The following is a 19,755-nucleotide window of genomic DNA, read 5'->3' on the forward strand; positions in this document are numbered from 1 at the left end:
TCAAACTCCTGATCGATCTTCTTGTAAGCTACGGCAACATTGATATAAATAGAACTGCGGCCCGAGAAAAGGGTTTAACGTTTCCCATAGATTTTACATGGTAATCAGACCAACTTCTTCCTAGATCAAGGAGAGATCGCATCTACCCAATCCCGAGCCAATCCCAAGTCTCTCCAGAACCTTCAAGCCTCGCCATGACTACCCCCTCCACCCAATCAAGCAACATGACCTCCCTCTTCACCTCCCTCGCTTCATCATCTACTTTCGCCCCTTCATCCAGTAGCTCCAACGCCATGAGCCTCGGGTCACCGCCATAGGAGAAGCTTACGAGGAATAATTTCCTCATGTGGAGAGCCATCGTGCTGCCACAAATCAAGGGCGCGTAGATGGCGCATGACCTTGATCCGACGAGCCAAGCGCCGCCGGAAACCATCACCGTCACCAAGGACGGGAAGGAGGAGCAGATCGCCAACTATGTAGCTAGTAGAAGATGCTCTGCCACAGCCCACATGTTGGTGGTTGTGTATCTCAGCAAAAATATTGATGTGCCCTGCCACAGCCCACATGAAATCTAGCTAGTAGAAGACTGCCTTCATTGCTGGTGTCATCATGTTCAGTGTATTTCTTGTTACAGTGTGTGGACACCATGTGTGTTTTCTACTTTTAATGTCCCAACTGGTGTTGCTCGATGGCAAAACAGAGTCGAATTTTAACGATGCATGCAAAAGGTTGGCTGGAGATTTCTTTCTTTCTTTCTTTCTTTCTTTGCGTCCGGAGAAATTGACATATATATATGTATGTATGTGATGTATCTCAGATTCATGATGAAAGATGAGTTGCAATTGCAATACACTTGGATAGTTTGTACCTCACAGAGACAGACCCTTGTGTTGCCTTTGGTGGCATCTTAGAAATGAAAGTATCGTGGACAGGAAGGGAGACAGCCTGACTTGGGCGTCGGGCAACTTGTTACAGACAAACAGAGCTATATATGTAAATGTGCTGCTGAACATGGATCTCCAAGTCAAGTTAAGAAAGGCCATCATGAACCGTCAAGGTCGTTGTTGATGCCGTGCGCTTTCAGAGCTGACCACCACCATAGTGGTGGTGTATACCATTGCCAAGGGACAGAAGCTTTTGTGAGTGTGCAGACGTGGATGAGAAGCTGCGGAGCCGAGAGCTTTGGTGTCGTGGGTCTCACTGAATTTGGTGGTTCACTTCTCTCAAGACTACTACTTTTATATTTGATGAGAGCCATTCGGTGACTGTACCAGATGAAGAAGCTTTGATATATCCTAAATACATAATCGTGCGCACGCTCGTTAGACGAAGCGAGCGGCCGCGCTAGCGACAAAATAAGCAATAAACCTCCTCCATCTGCACCAGTCGCTATCCTCCCGCATCCCCACCTTCCGTTCCCATCCGTCTCGCATGCCCACCGTATCCCACTCCTCCCTATCGTCCTCCAACTCGCCTTCTCCTCCGTATCGAGCCTCCGGTCCTCCACCGGCGTCGGGAGGTCGAGGGGAAGCGGCAGCCGCGCGTGAACCCGGACGGATCTGACGAGCTCCGCCACGCCGGATCTGAGGAGCTCCGCGCCGGATCCGCCCGTCCAAGGAGTCCCCACGCCCTCCCCCTTCCTCCCATCCCTTTCCCTTTTTCTGGTGTGGTAGCAGCCGACGACAGGCGAAGGCTAGGTTGCAGCCCGCGTCGGTGGAGTCGAGAGGCAACAGCCGGTGACGTGAAGCACATCTATAGGTACCGACGTGAAGCGCATCTCTATTTTTTCATTTTCAGTTTTCAGTTGCACACGCTCACACGTCAGTTGGCTGTATCTGCAGGATAGTTGCACGCTCTAGACCGTATAGTTGGCAGGAGACATTGTACAGTGAGGCAGTCACATATCTAGCTATGCCAACCTCAGACATTATCTTGCCAACTTCAGAGTACAAACTGCCAAGCAAATCTGATACAGTGCCAACTCAAAATTTCAGCATAACATCTAGCAAAGTATGAACAGACAAAGGCTCAGTGCCAACTCTACGAGCCATTGTGGCAACTCCAGTAGCCACTGTAGCAACTCTAGCATCCAGTGAGCCAGCTGCAGGTCCAAAATGTGCCAACTCCAACAACCACACTGTGCCAACTTCAGCATCCAGTGAGCCAACTGCAGGTTCAATTGTGCCAACTCCGGCAGCCACTGTGCCACCCCCAGCAGCTATTGAGCCAACTGCAGGTTCAAATGTGCCAACTAGAGCAACTTCCGAGCCAACTATAGGTCTACTTGTGCCAACTGCAAGACATTTTGTTGCCAACTCTCAGTGGTATTGGGCAACTTGTCCAATCTCCTTTGCCAACAGCTCAAAAAGGCACAAGGTTTGATCATCAAACCAAACTAACCAAGAAGGAAGTCTATAGGAGTCTACGCTTTTTTTAAGATGACAAAGCCATGGGTAAACAAGGTCTGGAGGGGAGGTGAAGGGGAAGTTAAAGAGGAAGAAATTTAATGGATCCTCACTTTCCATTCACCTGGTTGCTGTGGTTGCACAGTTGTGTCTGCAGATGGCTCACTTGCTGGTGGAGTTGGCACAACGGCTGATACGGTTGGTTCATTTGGACCTGCAGCTGGCTCACTTGGCGCTGGAGTTGCCACAATAGTGGCTGGGTTTACTGGTTTGGTGCTTGGGATGCTGACATACTTACCATGTTTTTGCACATCTTTTTTGTTGCACATAATTTTTGCACATGGCGTGTCTATTTTTTTGGCTGCTGGAACTGATTTAGTTGCATGAAAGCAGCTTAAAGTTGCCTATATTTTGTTTGCACACAACTATTGTGGATATATTATTTGTCTACTTTTTTTTTGCAGACAGTGTGCCCATAGTTGGCTGCTGGAATTGTTGTAGTTGCACGAAAGCAGATAACTGGTTGCACATATGTTCGCATGAGTGAAAAGTGCACCTACACGAGTGAGGAAAAAGGTGCACATCAAGTGTCAGTAGTTGCACAACGACACTAGACAGTTGCACCAAACGATGCCTAAATTGCACACAAAAAAGTTTTTTTCGAAACAGGCACATATGGGATCTAGTTTCGAAGAGGACATCGCGAGGAATCCAACAGTGAAAGTGGATCTTAATTTTGATATTCGATTCAAAAGTTATGACATTTTAAAAGAAGTTGTACTCCAAATTAAATGCGTTCACACATGTCTCATGAGTGCTTTCTTTTCCAAAACAGGTTGAATGATACTTTTCCTAGCCAATAGGACAGATTCTTTCCTAATTTGTTTGACTGCGACCAATGTTTTAAATAGCCGGCTATAGCTCCGATATAGCTCCGCTATAGCCTTTTCAGCCGGGTGCTGCTAAATGGTCGCCTTCACAAATAGCCTGCTATATCCCGCTATAGCCCGCTATAACTCCGCTATAGCTATTTTTGGAGGCCCGCCACTATTTTCCATAACCCGCTATTTAAAACATTGACTGCGGCACAAATTTACTACAAATGGAAGGCTACTTTGGAGTGCTAATGAGCGGCCGGCCGCTCGCTAGACGCGTCCTTGATATATATAGCAGCCAGTTGTGTGCAAGTTGATTGCAATGAACATGTCATGTTAATTATTGAATGATTGCTGTTTTCCCCTTTACTACTCAAAGAGTATAATTTTATTAGAGAGAAAATATTAAATCCAAGGAGATTTTGGGAAAACTATGCACAAATTAACATTTCAAATTCGAGAGCCGGTGAGGATGTGATCGATAAGCTCATCATCGTGGATCGGGGAGTCGGCGGCGGCCATAGTGTTGGCAAGTGCCTTCATCTTGTGCATGTATTCTGCGTCGGGCAGATCGTCCTTCCTCAACAACTGAAGTTGCCGCCGGATGTGAAGGACATTGGCGCGGCTCTGGGCGCCGAACATGTCGGCGATGGCAGTCCACACCGCATGCGCCGACTCGCAGCTATATCCTCATCCATGGAGGTGAGAAGGAGCCCCTTGACGCGCTGATCTTGAACCCACCATTGGTGGTACTCCGGGTTGTCGACAGCGGTAGCAGCGTCACCGGTGCCGACAAAAAGTGTTTTGGCCGGTGCCGCCTTGGTGCCATCGAGGTGTCTGTGGAGGTTGGCACCGGCAAGGACAGTGCTGGTGATGCCTCCATAAAGTATGAAGTTGTGGCGACCGAGGCGGACGGAGATCATCGGGACGGTGAGCGCGGCGGGGATCGGGGCGATGGGGGGACGAGACGAGGGCGCCGGCAGTTTGGCCGGTGGAGAGGGCGGAAGACGACATCGCTGCGGCGGTGTGGAGAAGAACGTCACGCGGCGGCGGCTGAAGGAGAGGCAGCGGCGACTCGTATGGAACAACGCACGGCAGCGGCTGAAGGAGATGATGCACTCCTTGATGCCCGGTGCTTTCTTGTTCAGATTTCAGCCACGGTTCTGGTTGGGCTGGGGCTCACCTCTCTGCATGGAGTTTGGATTGTGTTTAATGTCTACATACATAATCTACGTAGTTCTAGTTTTGAGTTTCCCAAAATATATACAGTTCAGAGGAATAAAAGAGGTCATCGATGTTTTACTTTCGTTCGCGTGAAACAGTGGAAGAGGGCAAGAATGTGTAGCCAATTAATTTTACGCCCACACGTGTGGGCGTTCAACACCCCGACCACACGCAAACATCTCCGTTGGCTTCGGTACGCACGAATCTTGTAGCAAACAGGCCGGTTTTCGGTGCCACATAGGACGAGTCTCGTGTGCGGTGTGCTAGTCAGTTCGCCCGCACGGTGGTTGCCATCCTATGGTCAGCGGTTGCCACTCAGAGGCGTGCGGTGGAACTGCCATGCGCCCGCACGCCATGCTCCGACCGCGGTTGACGTCAAACACGTCGCACACCCCTCCACCCTCTCCCTCACGGTTCCATTTTACTCACCTGCGACACATTTACTGGCACAACCCACTCGCACTTGAAACCACTGGAGGAGAAGGAGAGAGGAGAAGGCGACGGCGGAGGCGGTACAATCGACGGTGTTCGCGGCCGTCGGTGGTGCTCGCCGGAGTGGAGCGGCTTCGCCGGAACCCGTGCGGGTTGAAGGTAATGCTCGCTTCATCTCTCGCAACCACTTCCTGCATTATTTCCCCTTTCCCTCCCTGTTCGATTCCTAGATCGATTCATAGAGATTCCGGCGATTCGGCGGTGCGTCGACGTTCCCGCCGGCGCCGAAGTTGTCTGGTAGCCGTTTTTTTGTGGCACTGGGCAGTTTCATCGCCGCCGCGGTTGCGGCATCGTCGGTGCGGTTATGCCTGTTCCAAGGCACGCACTAGTCTTGCGCATCGATTTGGGAGGTGCCCCCCGGTTTGTTTTGATGCGCATTGGTTCGAATTTGAGTTTGCAGTCAGTTCGTGCGAGAATTTTGAGGATGATTGTGAAGTCGAAGTAGTTGCCATTGAAACCTAGATCTAGTTAGTTTGGTTTTGAAACTGTAGAACAAGGCGAACTTGGCAGAATGGCTGAACTTGGCAGAATGGCTGAACTAGGCAGAACGAGGCGAATTTTGTGTGGCAACTAAACTCCCTGAACAAATGTGATAGTTGCCACAAACGTGTTTTCCTTTGCGGCAACAAATTACCGAAAATGTATGTCATAGTTGCCACATTCAAGCTTTCACATAGGGAAACTAATTTTATTGAATGACTATGGTAGTTGCCACACACACGCTCTTCCATGTGTCAAACTGAATTTTGGTGAAATTATATGATAGTAACCACAAACATGCTTTTTCATTGTGAGATCTATTTTTTCCTGAATTATTTGTCATAGTTTCCACAATTTGATAGTTACCACAATCGGTAGTCAATGCAGTTTCGGCATCCAGCTGCACTGGACGGCAACTAATGTGCACATCGATTGTGCGTGTTTGCCACTTGGATTGTATAATCATGTGGCAAATAGAATGTGAACACAATGTCTGTTGCCACAATGCAGATATGACAGTGTGGAAAATTGGCTGCATAATATGGCAACCACATTTGCGTACCAATTGTGCCAGATGCCATATCATGTGTGTTGCCAGATCATGTCTGTTGTCATGTTACAGTCAGTACAAATGTGGCATTTTAAATGTACTACGGACGCAATTTTTTCGTTTTGCCACACTGGCTTTTGTGATATGTGAACACACTGTGCCTGTTTTTTCAGGTTATCGATTCAGATGCGGTTTCATTGCTTTTTTTGTACTATATTGGGCTAACATGGCAACTTCAACATTTTGTTTTCAAGTGCATTAACCAACGTGCTTACTTGCCACGTTTATGTTCTCGACAATCATATGGGGGGGAGGGGGGGCGCGTGCGTGTTCATGTTACATTTTTGCATTCACTAGTTGACAATTTCTGTTAGATGGCGAATGCTTACCTCTTGCATTTACATTTCCCCCCTTAACAATTTGGTTTGTTCCTACATCAGCAGAATGGCTCGTGGCGATCATCAAAATAATGACGATGATTTCATGGATCCACCACAGCGTAACCGGGCAACTGGACGGAGAAAAGAGGGCGACGAGGTAACTGTCCACACACCCGCCCCATCTCCTCCCGATTTTTGTTATTGGTTGGCACCTATATCTTTTGTAGTCGTCTGTCATGAACCAAATTCTCATGACATTGCAAAACATGGCAACAACTAATCACTTTTATGTCTGTTTTTTGCAGAAGAAGAAACGTATTCGCAACAGAGCCTTCCAAGAACGACTGACTGCGTTGACTGACAAATTCAGCGATGATCAGAAAGGGGCTGCTGCTGAGATGGGCATGCAGTCTATGATGGCTGTCCGGTGCACGAACCTTGTCAACCCTGTATGCGACTGGCTTGCTCAGATATACGAGTCCACCTCCAGGGAGTTCGTGATTCTGGGACGTGGAAGACTCCCGTTGAACAAGGATTCTGTATTCTGCACTCTGGGCGTGCCTCGTGGACATATCAAAGTCCCGTACGAGGTCAACAATGAGATCGAGCAAGAGCTGTTCCCCCATTTGTTTCCTGGGTCGGAATCCATGCCGAATACGTCTGTACTGGCAGATTCGCTGCAGGCCATGACGACGCATGGAGATGTTTTCAAGATGAAGCTACTCATGTACCTCATCTCAGCTGTTTTCGCGCCGACCACTTCCCTTCGCCCAAGCAACAAATGTTTCCCCATCCTGGTGAATGATCCATCCTTTCTACTTTATTTTCCTTCAATCTTATGGCTCCGATGTCACGTGTTAAGCTAATGACTGCCAGTGTTTTCGTTGTTATTTTCCGTTTGATTTCTGATGCAGCAAACTTTTTGCAATGAAATTTTGTGTGGTGCAGGCGAATCTGAAAAATGCAAAGAACATGAACTGGTGTAAGTTTATTGCCGACTTTCTCCACGATGCTTTCAAAAACAAGATGTACCAGAAGGGTTGTCGACTGCATTTAATGGTATTTATTTTACCAGACCTCTGTGTGAACTCTTGTTTTTATAACACAGTTTTAATTCATGCATGGCAAACCGATCATAACAAGATGGCAACTTCCATAATGACAATATGGCAACTGTCATATTGACAATATGGCAACTGTCATACAGACAATATGGCAACTGCCATCATATTAGCATGGCAACTGTTATCACAGTATGATGGCAACTGCCAGCACACTATGATGGCAACTAGCACATACATACTATCATTGGATCATACATTATCCTGCTCTTTTTCCCAACTACAAAGTACCCATGATGGAAACTGACATTTCTTTCTTTGCAAATTTGTTTTAAATCAGCTGATGTATGTCGACTGTCTTGATCTGTCCATCGTGGATTTCTCTGGAGTAGGAGGCCCGCCGCCTAGGCACAAGTTTGCTGTTTCTACGTGGACCATCAACGCTATCAAGGCTGTGCTTGCCGCAGACAGGGCAACTCATACCACATATGGAAAACTACAGGTTAGTTTTTGTTTATCTCTTCCCACGACATGCTTACAAATTTGACATGAGGCAACTGTCCGTGGTTTGTAAGGCATGCTTACAATTTCTTTTTCTTTTTCATAGCTGATGGCCAAGCATGCTATAGACTACAACGTGTTTGGGGGCCTCAAAAATTTGGAAAGTGGATGGACGTGCACTCAGCTTCGTCTTGCCCTTCTGAGGTAATCAAAATATCGACATCCATTGTTTGCCGTTGATTACTTGTTGATGTCGCGCAAGCGTCTGCAATACGGGTTGTTGTTGATGCTTCTTGTTTTTGTGCACAGGCGAGGGCACCAGTTGAGCATCTAATTGGGCAGTTTGCATCCGGAATGACCGGCTTGCTCGAGAAGTTGGTTGAGGGGTGGACGTCCCTCAGTGCCTCTGACAGCGACGCGGTTGCGAGGCAGTTCACTTCATTTGTCCCAGAACGTACACATCGACCAACCGGTTGCCGTGGCCGGTATGACTACAACAGTTCCCAAGAGCCCGATGACACACAAGATGATGTAGATGGAGACACTGGCCTCAGCAAGGATGACGACGATGACATGGATAATGTGCATCAGGACACGGATGACGATGAACATGCTAAAGTTCGCACAGGTGCCAACAAGGGCAAGGATGCAACAGATGCCCCCCACCGGAGAAAGTGATAGAACATACGACTGCGAGAGGCGAGGGGGTGTTGCCATCAAGGAGGGGGAGGGCTCCAGATGATGTTGGGCAGGGTTCGCATGGCAAGAGGTCTAGGACCGATCCCGTAGCTGCCAGGAGGAGGTTCGACTTTCAATTTTAGTTTTCTGCTGTGTCTATTTTCTTGGAACAATCTCATCCATTTCTATGCACTTGTTTTTTGTCAAGCGCGGCAATGGGCTTGTTGTCTGACAGTTGCCACCTTCTTTTTTCCCTCCATCTGTTACGTGCAGGGAGTCGACCGCTGGTGGACGAGCAGTTACAAAGAAACAGGCGCCAACGCCAACCCGTGTTTCTGCTCGCTTGAACACATGTGCCCCCATTGTCGGTGATACCCCTTCCACCAGGTCTTCTCCTCGTACGACGACGACCAACACCGGGGATCCTGTCGTGTTGCCAGACCTGAGGAAGCCAGTCAAGAAGTATGTTTATCCATGTGCTTTCATGTACATAGTGGTATTTTTTCTTGAATTTTCAATGCTACTGTTTCAGCTTGTCACATGTTCTTCTGTCATCGTCCCCCACGCGGCAACCGCTGTTTTTCCAAATGATTTCTTCCTTCATTTTTTAGTTTACGGCAACTCCTATTGGTCTTTACATGGCAACTGGCATCTAGGCCAACTGGCAACTAGCACTCTAGCTAATGGTAGTTGCCATCTTTACCTTTGGGTTTGTGAGCTCATCCCAGACACAGGTTTCAAATTGCATTCCTGACAGAACATACACTTGTATCATTCTTTAAGTTTGCTAACATGGCAACTTCTGCTGGATGGCAACTGCTAACTATGACACATGGCAACTCATGTTCCCATTACATGGCAACTACCAGTCTTTTCACTTGTTTTTTCAATTCTTTTAAGATTTCTACCAATGCAAACATATTTTTTGTTCATTTTCTCATACCTTTCTCATGTGATTTTTTTCTTTTTGCAGGGTGAAGAAGACCACTATGCGCGGGGCCAAGCATAGCAGTAAGGACCCGTTCAAACGCCTACATTCAAAGTTGTCAACGGGGGGCAACTCAGATGTACATGAGGCATCAGGCGACAATACTGCTGCTGCACCGTTGACCGCTCCCACCAACTCTGATGCAAGTGGCCGACTATCTTCGCCGGCTGCGGATGTCCAGGTTAGAACAACAGGCATCCGTACATCGGGGAGTGACGAGTCGGTATCTCCCAAGACAGCTGAAATATTGCCAACTCTTCTTGCAATGAAGGATGCTGCTGTGAGCCATGCCACCCCATCAGCAAGCGTTGAAGTGGACGCTCCCGAGACGAACCTAGGCAAGAAAGATTCCCGCTCTTCTGACACTGATTCCAAGCGCGTGCGTGGTGGCATACCTGTGTCCACGACAGAAGCTGCTGAGGCGGTAGTTCATAAGGATATGCCATCTACAGGTGAGAGTCCTGGCACAATAGCTCCAGCCCCTGTCGGTGCAGATACTGCTAAGGTGACCGTGGCGCGTGCTGGTCTTCCACCTAGGCGTCGCAGCCCCCGCAAGCAACCAACAGTCATACCTAACGCACCGGCTGTATCTAGGAGCTGGAGAGACGAGCCTGGGTATGTTCCTGCGTCCACAGTGTTCCCGCCACCCACCAGAAAGCAATGTGATGGAGAAACCGCAAGACCGAAGCACAATTGATGCAGGTGTGAAGCCGGGCATGAGTGACGCAGGTGAACACCAGCGTCATAATAGTGCCTTTAAATTTATTGAATACCAGCGCCTTCCCTCTGTTCATATTAATTTACCTGTGAATGCGCCATTATATTACTTTAATGCACATTTCTCTATTTCCACATCTTCTCAAAATTCGATGGGTGAGATTTATCATTATGGTTACTTTTGCTTTACTGTCAAGTGCAGAATACAACAGAATATACAGGTGATGGATCTGTTTGCATCAGTGGGCATCCTGCTTCCAGAAAACATACAGGGAACTGGAAGGCCTCCTCCTTAATCACAGGTCAGTACAGCACAATGCTCACACATAATTAAACTTCTGTTGGAAGACCATGGAAATGTACTGGTTACATACTTGGATGCATTTTTTAAGAATATAAATATTTGAACAGTGACACTTTATACTTCACACTCAAATGCTCATATATTACTAGATACTTTACCCACGGGTTGCTGCAGGAATGTAAAGTCTAATTGCAAATGAATTATGTATGAAAGAAAATATCTAAATCGAAAGCTACTATTTTTAACATAGAAATATTTCATATTTGCATTGTGTGTGAATAAAGAGCATGCACGTAGAGTTGCAACAATTAAGTCGGGGCATTCCACAACCTTTAGAAAGTTAAAAAAAGAAAAATTAATCGTTGTGCTACATATGTCTATGAACAAAAAATAAACATATTGATATGGTTTGCATGGGTTGAAAAATAATGTTAGTGGACGGTGACGTGGCACACTTGTTGAGAAGGCTTGCATGTTGAAAGAATTGAAAGTAATGAGATGGTTTGCATGGGCTAAAAAATAATGTTAGTGGTAGTGGATGTTGACATGGCACACTTGGTGAGGTGGATGGCTTGCATGTTGACATAATTCAAAGTAGTGGAGATCAACTACTTAGGTATATACTTCCTCCGTTCCAAAATATATAGATGACTCAACTTTGTACTACAGTACAAAGTTGAGTCATCTATTTTGGAACGGAGGGAGTAGTATACATCCAGCATGATGCCAACAGTATTTGTGAAGCTATTTTGTCTTTTCAGACAGTGAACGAAACACTAGTTGCATTTGACACTAGAATTTCCTGATCGCTTTCTGTATTCAATACAAGATCTAACAGAAAGCAAACTACTTTGTAACAGTCTGTTCATTCTGCTGTTATCTGGCCTATTCTTCGATTCGAAAAACCTAGTCAGTTATCTCACAAAAGTCCTACATGAAACAAATTTGAATGCAGCAAGACATGTTGCAACTTGGCAAGGTACTAGCTATCTCGCGCCTCTGGTTGGAGCCTTCGTTGCCGATTCATATCTGGGGAAGTACCGGACAGCTTTGATCGCCTGCACGATTTTCATTATTGTAAGCACTACAAATCATTCATGCCTATTTATGATTCAAAATAACCAAAAAGAATCAAAGACTGCCCTTATGTTGAATAATCACTGTCAAAGGAGATCGTGCTACGCTGAAAGAGTAAGCCCTTTATTTTTTAGTACATGCTATCATGACTGTTCGGATGGATGAAAGACACAAATGCCATTGGCTTCTGGTGCTAAGTCTTTTTTTTTCTGCAGGAGAAATAGCATTGCATTACTCAATCACAACGTCTTTACAATCAAAGGATGCTATTTCCACTACTTCACCTCGACCAGCTCCTAACCAAGTCAAGGTCCTGCCTTGGGTTCTAGCAAACTTAGCTAAGCAATCACTAGCTTTATTTTGAGATCTAACTATATGAGAAATACAAGTCTTCCTTAAACCCATTAAGTGCTTAATCTCTCTAACAATAGAGGAATAAACCGAACGATCCGTATGCAAGCTTGATATGAGAGAGACTGCTTCGAGAAAATCCATCTCCACCACGATCGGCAAATCACTTCGCTGCAAGGCAAGGGACAAGCCTTCCATACACGCGCACAACTCCGCCTCAAGGGAGTCTCTACACGAAAACAACACCCTGCATGACGAGAAGTTGATAGCTCCTCGATGATCACGTAAAATCATGCCCGCACCCGCCTGTTCTGACGCAACAAAAGACCCATCAGTATTCAATTTGCACCACCCCGGCTCCGGCAAGTCCAGCCCCGTTCGTCCTGATCACCAACGCTTCTCCCCCTTCTCACTGTATCCTTCCATTCAATGTAAATTTTGCCTTTGGCTGGGTCAGCCTGTGGACTTATGCATATATAGTTATGATATGATATATGCATACAATGCAACACTTCATTTTATCTCGAACATTCATCTAGCTGTATGTCATTTTGTATTGTAAGAAGAACATAAAAAATGCGCGTGACCTGATATTTCGGCTATCATTCTCGTTTGTCGGCACCTCATTCTGGGTTACTTCTCCACCCCCTGATCCAGTGCGGCCGCGCCAGGCCGCACCGGGACAGCCCCCGCCGGCCGACACGAGGCCTCCTTCGCCCCAAGCTCCTCCCTCCCGCCGCCGCCGCCGCTAGGGGCATTCCCGGGCAAAGCCCGTGTGGCGTGGCGGTGGTGGCGGATCTCCTCGGCCATAGATCGGATCAAGGTGGCAGCGTTCCACACCGGCCATTCAACGACAGTGTCGGGGGGAGGCAGCGGCTAGGATCTACGACCTGCGGTGGCGTACGGTGATGGTCCGCGGGTGGCGATGGCGGTGGATGCGCCCGATCTAGGCCTAGATGGGTTCAAACAAGCTGCCACACAGACCGTTGTACCGGCTGCATCTCAACGTCTCTGATGACAGCTTGCAGGTTCCTAGGCTAGTCCTACAGCACGAGGAAGCACGGTGCTCTGGCCCCGGTTGTGGTTGTGGTGGCCTCCTCCTCCACCGGAGGTGGTCGGTCGGTTGGTTGTGCCGGACCCCTAGATCTCACGATTAGTCCCGGCGGGGAGGCATGACTGCTGGTGAAAACCGATCTCCGACAATGGTCTTGGTAGGCGATGGCGACGTCTACGTGCCCTTACCTTATTGAAGGAATCGCCATTCCAGCCACCTTCTACCCACTCGCGCTGCTTCGGGGGAAACCCCAGACCTAGGTATCCCGGTTCAGAGGATGGCAACACTCTCGGTATCGCTCTCCCTCGTGAGGGCATTGTTTTGGAGCAGCCGTTGGACGGAGGACATAGGAGTGGAGCGGTGTACATCTACCGCGTTGATGACGGTGAGTCTCGGCGACGTGGTGCAGCAGGGCCTACGTGATGGACGTGAGATGATGGACTCACGCAGGGTGGGGGTACTGTCTAGTGTGGTGGTGGCATCGACGGCATGTCTGGCAAGGTCGATGCTTCAATACCTGCTCTGAAGATGGATCGGTGGAAGATGGTGGCGACGACCTCTACAGGGGGCGTATGCGGTGCCCGCTTAAAGTGTGCTGGATCGTTGTATGTCCTGGACCTGGCATTGCGGCTTTGTTGGGCATCCGGTTTTAGATGTTAGGCTTTGGTGTGAGGCCTGGGTATACGACTCAGATAATCTGCACCCCCTCATCAAGTTGATAGGAGTAGCGACAGATGTTGCCAAGATGACGGCTTCAGACTTATTAATGTATTACATTGTATGGTTTTGGTGAATAATAAAGTGGCTGCATGCATCGCCCAGATGCAGAGGCCGGGGGTCATCCTCCATTTTAAAAAAATGCGCAAAGCTCTAACACGTGCGAAAACATAACCATAAAGGTGGCACTTACCAAAACAAAAGAAAAGAGAAGCTATAAAAACCAAACAGCCCAACCTAGATGCCTGATCACAAGAGATCAAAAGATGTGTATTTACCTTAACGTGTGCATTCAACAACTGAGTTCAGTTTTCTTAACATGTCTGCTTACATTATTTTCTCTATTCTGTTGTTTAGGGAATGATGATGTTGCTTCTGTCAGCAGCACTTCAATTAATCTCAGCCGGTCCTCACGCTTGGACTATTTGGGTACATCTAATCTCTTCTCAGTACACCATATTCTTGGTTGGGTTGTATATGGTGGGTTTAGGATATGGTGCACAGCGCCCTTGCGTCACGTCTTTTGGAGCCGATCAATTTGATGACACCGATAATGTGGAGAAAACCAGAAAGAGCTCCTTCTTCAATTGGCACTATTTCGCAATCAATGCTGGTTCATTAATTGCTGGGACGGTTATTGTCTGGGTTCAAGAACATGAAGGCTGGCTCTGGGGTTTTACAATTTCTACACTGTTTGTGACTTTAGGTGTATGTATTTTTTTCTTGGGCTCCATTGTGTATAGATTTCAGAAGCCTGGAGGTAGCCCTCTGGTAAGAATATGCCAGGTTGTCGTTGCAGCTGCTCGGAACTTCGATAAAGTTTTGCCATGTGATTCCTCAGCTCTTTACGAGTTTATGGGGCAAGGCTCGGCAATCAAAGGCAGCCGGAAATTGGAGCATACAACTGGACTTGAGTAATACTCTCCTGAGATTTCGACTCTTAACTTTATAATTTATTCATTCATTCTATTTTGAATTTCCATTCAAGTATACCTGCTTAGTTTATTTGCTAGTAATATGGTATTATAAGCTACATTTTAACTTATATTCGAGTCCTTGAAACGGAAAAAAAATCACACTTTTGTGAAACTTCTATGGTGGTACAAATGGGTGTGCTGAAATTCGTACAAAAAATGTTTCCCTCTTCTATTTCAGTATTAAGGGAAGTTGAAACACAGTCTGATCAAGTAGATTCTATAATTAGTAAAGTGGTAACATTTTTCTTTCCCATTCAGATTCTTTGATAAAGCTGCAATTGTGACATTACCTGACTGTGAATCTCCTAGCCAACATAATAAATGGAAGATTTGCACTGTCACTCAGGTAGAGGAGTTAAAGATTCTGATTAGGATGTTTCCAATTTGGTCAGCAATGGTATTGTTTGCTGCAGTTCAGGAACAGATGTCTTCAACATTTGTAGAGCAAGGGATGGCAATGGATAAACACATAGGGTTCCAATTTATGAGAGACTCATTGTTCCAGTAATTAGAAAATTTACCGGCAGAGCGAATGGCATTACGTCACCGCAGCGAATAGGGATTGGTTTATGTTTCTCGATGTTCTCAATGGTGTCAGCAGCATTGGTGGAGGGTAACCGGCTAGAGATTACACAGGCCGAAGGTTTGGTGCACCGCAATGTGGCTGTTCCGATGAGCATCCTGTGGCAAGGACCCCAGTACTTCCTTCTAGGCGCCGCCGAGGTGTTCTCCAACATTGGGCTAACTGAGTTTTTCTATGATGAATCTCCAGATGGCATGCGAAGCTTATGTATGGCCTTTTCGCTTGTGAACATCTCGGCTGGAAATTACCTTAGTTCATTTATCCTTTCCCTTGTGCAAGAATTCACAGCCAGAGGAGGCAGCCTAGGGTGGATACCTGATAACTTGAATGAAGGGCATTTGGATAGATTCTACTTGATGATGGCTGGGTTGAGTTTGCTGAATATATTAGTCTTTGTATTCTGTGCTATGAGGCACAAATGTAAGGAAGCTTCTTGAGCCTCATTGACCTCTGCAATATGGCGAAGCGTGTGAAGAAATTGTATTGTGGTATCATCATGTGCAAAGGTAAACTATGCCGCAGGTAATTGCAATGCCACATATCGCATCTCGTGTAAAAGCACCCTTCGCCTGAACCCTACATGATATTATTTGTCATCTACGGATCTGAAACTGTACAGTACAGTAGGCGGGCTTATCTGCAACAAGGTCCCAATTTGGTGTCCGAATTGTTAGGTGTGTTCTTCAAATGCACCACCATCCATGATCATTTGCAGCCGAAGTCGTAATGACCCCTGTGATGGTTAAGTGAATCCATCTTAAAAGCAAAGAAAAAAACATGATACATGAAGGATACTAGCATAAATAGTTAAGCTAACTGCAAAGCTAATAACTCGGCACGTCTTAATACCCTGCGTTATCTTCTTCCTCGTGGTTGATTGACAAAGCTAATAGGCTTATGCATGCCTTTTTCTAGAAGGCTGCAGATGAGTGCAACGGTGGCCACTGCCTGGTCAGCGGCAAAAATCCCCTTGGTGACTTAGGCATCAAGAATATCCAATTGTTCAGTTGGGCGCTGCATTTGCGTTGTTTATTGTACAGTTTTTTTTATTCTGTATATAAGATTTGTTTAAAGTCAAACTTTGTAAGTTTGGTCAAATTTATATTAAACATTATGAACATCTACAATATTAAAGTTACACAATATGAAAATTAATTCCATGATGCATGTAATGATTTGGTTCCATGCTGTGAATGTTAATATATTTTTTCTATAAATATGCTCAAACTTTATGAAGTTCAGACTTCAAACAAATCTTATTTGTGAAAAAAAAAGAAATGGAGGAAGTACACGGCTTGGAACATCCTCTGCAAAGGATAAGATTTCTGGGAACGGGAGTAGTCACGGGGATAAGATTTATGTGGATGAGAGTCACATGAATCAGATTTATGTGGACTAGTGGTTGGGTGAGAGAAAGCTGTGCGCACATTTTCATTTAAAAAATACATAGAATCCTCACCTCTATTAAAAAAACATCTCAGAAAAAAAATCCTCACCTTCATCTAAAAAAGTAAAAAAGAAAAAGGAAAAAATACCTCCACAGCCTACCAGCGAGTGCCACTTTGCATAACACTCCATTTAAAAAATACCATAGGTCCTCACCTTCATCTAAAAAGAATACATTTAAAAATAATCCACACCTTCATTTAAAAGGATTATAAAAAATTTCTCACCACGGCCAACCAGGTTGCGCCCGTGGCATAGTTGGTTGGCTGTCCTTCACGCGTAGGTTAATAGGTTTAATGTGAGTCACACTGGAATCCTCTACAACGGAAGAGATCTGGTCGTCGGTTGTTTTGCAAGTTGTAAGGTGGACGGCACGGTGCCCCAATGCCAGGTCCCAGTAGGAGAGGAATCGCAACATATATCGATCAGTTATCCATGGGAGCACTGGCGGAGCTAGGCCAGATATGTTGGGGGGGCTAAACATAAAATAGGGATGTTTGGGGGGGGGGGGGGGGGGGGGCAAAAGCCTAAACTGTTCCTAATCTAACCTCCCTCAAAAATTTTCTTCACGTAATTTGACTCAGGTTGGGGGGCCATGGCCCTGCAGCAATGAACATAGCTCCGCCTCTGCATGGGAGAAACACATCACATTCAGTGTGCTGGCGAGATCCAGCGGATTATTGTCTAAATTACTATTTATTGTAATTCAGTTAAACTAGGCGCCTTGTTACTATATATGTCATTCCCGTCATAAATGAAAGTTGAGAAAAAGGTTGCCTAAATAGTTTCCTAGTCTAGCATTTTTTTGTGAGAGAACTTCTGAACTATTAATCTTCAATCATGACAGTACAACGAAACCAGAAATAATAAAAATTACATCCAGATTCATAGATCACCTAGCGACGACTACAAGTACTTAAGCCCGTTCTTCAACACCCCCCCTCCCCTCTCAATTTTTTGCTATGGTGTATCTATCTATATCCAATCCAAGAAAACCCGCAGCAAATTAGGATGCCATTGGGACATCCAGACCCTCGCCAAATAATACCGGGGATCCTCTAAAAAAAGATGAAGAAAGGGGATCCCTCCAGGTCAGTGTTGTTGTGTATGCAACGTTATAATCCGTGCCCACTGCCCTTCCCCATTCCAATGTCACACGCTATCCCTACCCTTTGATCTTTCGGCCGCTGATCTGTGGCAGCCTCTCCAATGCGTAGCTTCTCATGAGTTCTTATAGCTCTCTATGATCTTCTTGAGTTGTTTCATGAGCTATTAAAATCATCCTCATCACTATTAAAATCAAGATACTCGGGGTGTGATACCTTGGTCCCTTTAGGCATGAAGCGTCTTTCGGTTCCTTCATTTGGTGGATCAAATAAGTCATGGGAGTTGGAGGATACGAGAGCAAGTCCGGCAACACCTTCATCTTGACTATAGTCCGAGTTGGAGTGATAACTTCTCTCTGATTAGTTGTCAGAGTTGCAGCCAGAAACCCATTCAACAACATGAGCTTGATGTCTTCTTCTAGAGTAGCTCTTAGTTGAATTGTCCTTCCTTTCTGAATCCTTACTTCTCCAAGAAGGTCTTCGTTCATAACGATCATCTTTACTCATTCTCTCTCTATGAGGTGATTCATCCCTTCTACTCTTTCTTCTAGGCGAGTCATCTCTTTTCTTGTGAGGTGTCGTACACTCATTGGAGTAGTGTTCGGGTCTTCCACAATTGCAGCAATTACGGTCTCGACTTGATGATCTTTGCTCGTAATGTCTTGAGTTGGAGCTTCTCCCTTTGCTTCTATTCTTGTAAAATCTATTGAATTTCTTCATCATTAGGCTTATCTCTTCTTTGGATACTAGCTTGTCACTTGGGATTGTGGGAGCATCGCTTGAGATTTTGTAAGCATCACTTGACTTGCTGTGAAGCTCCTCCTTGTCACTTGAGATGGAATTGCCTGTTTTATGTTTGTCTTTTTCCCTCGTCAGTCTAGTAAATACTGTCAGCTAATGTTTTTGCTCCTTGGTCAGAGGCTACGCATCTTGAGGGCTTCGGAAGTCCTCTGTTTTCTGAGCACTACTTTGTTCTATCTTTATTCCGGTTCTGTGATTACTTTTCCTGCATCTGCAACAAGTCCGGTTCAGCAAGGCTTGATGCCACGGGGTTTCAGAGCGGCGACTGCTGCTACGGGTGGCCACCCACCATTGCAAGGGACAGAAGCTCTGTCAGTCAGTGTGCAGATGTGGAGGCGGCAAGGGTCTGAATTTGGCGGTTCACTTCTCTCAAGAGTAGTTTATCTTTGATGATCAGAGAGACTCGACAACTGTACGTGATCTCTGAAGAATATTCAGTCCACTAGTGCGAACCCCTGGGTAATCTGGACTTCTGGACATGGAGACAACAACAACAGTGTTAGTTGACCACAATGAACACATCATGCTAACTGAATGAACGCTATTTCCCCCCCCCTTAAATTATCATTTTGTAACTATTCACATTTCTTTCTTTGCAGGGCCGTTACGAATTCAAACCCACATCTCACCCATGCACGCATAAATATATATAGTGATACCATTCATCACTCAGGGTGCAGAATAATTTATTCTTCACCCGAGGTAATCTTACGGTCACTTTATAATTAAATTACATTTGGAATTCAAATAGTTACATTCTTATTGATTCACTATGTAAAATTTGGCATAAAGAAATAAAAATATAGGTCGTAAGACGGATTTTTTTGCAGGTTTATGTATATTTCACATTATGTTTTTACGTTTGTAATTTTACATCACATAAGATATTTCTTACGGCGATTATATATTTTCTTATGGTCTCTTTTTACGTCGGAAATAAGACAAAACTTATTAAACGTAAAATTACGGTGCATTGTTGGTAAAATAG

General features: G+C 45.8%; 1 pseudogene; it reads left to right on the top strand.

Annotated features, from left to right (window-relative positions):
• Positions 1-4,234: 4,234 nt before the first annotated feature.
• Positions 4,235-16,274, top strand: LOC123047643 (protein NRT1/ PTR FAMILY 8.3-like; annotated as a pseudogene).
• Positions 16,275-19,755: the final 3,481 nt, after the last annotated feature.

This window comes from Triticum aestivum, chromosome 2B (genome assembly GCF_018294505.1).
Source record: "Triticum aestivum cultivar Chinese Spring chromosome 2B, IWGSC CS RefSeq v2.1, whole genome shotgun sequence".
NCBI lineage: Eukaryota > Viridiplantae > Streptophyta > Magnoliopsida > Poales > Poaceae > Triticum > Triticum aestivum.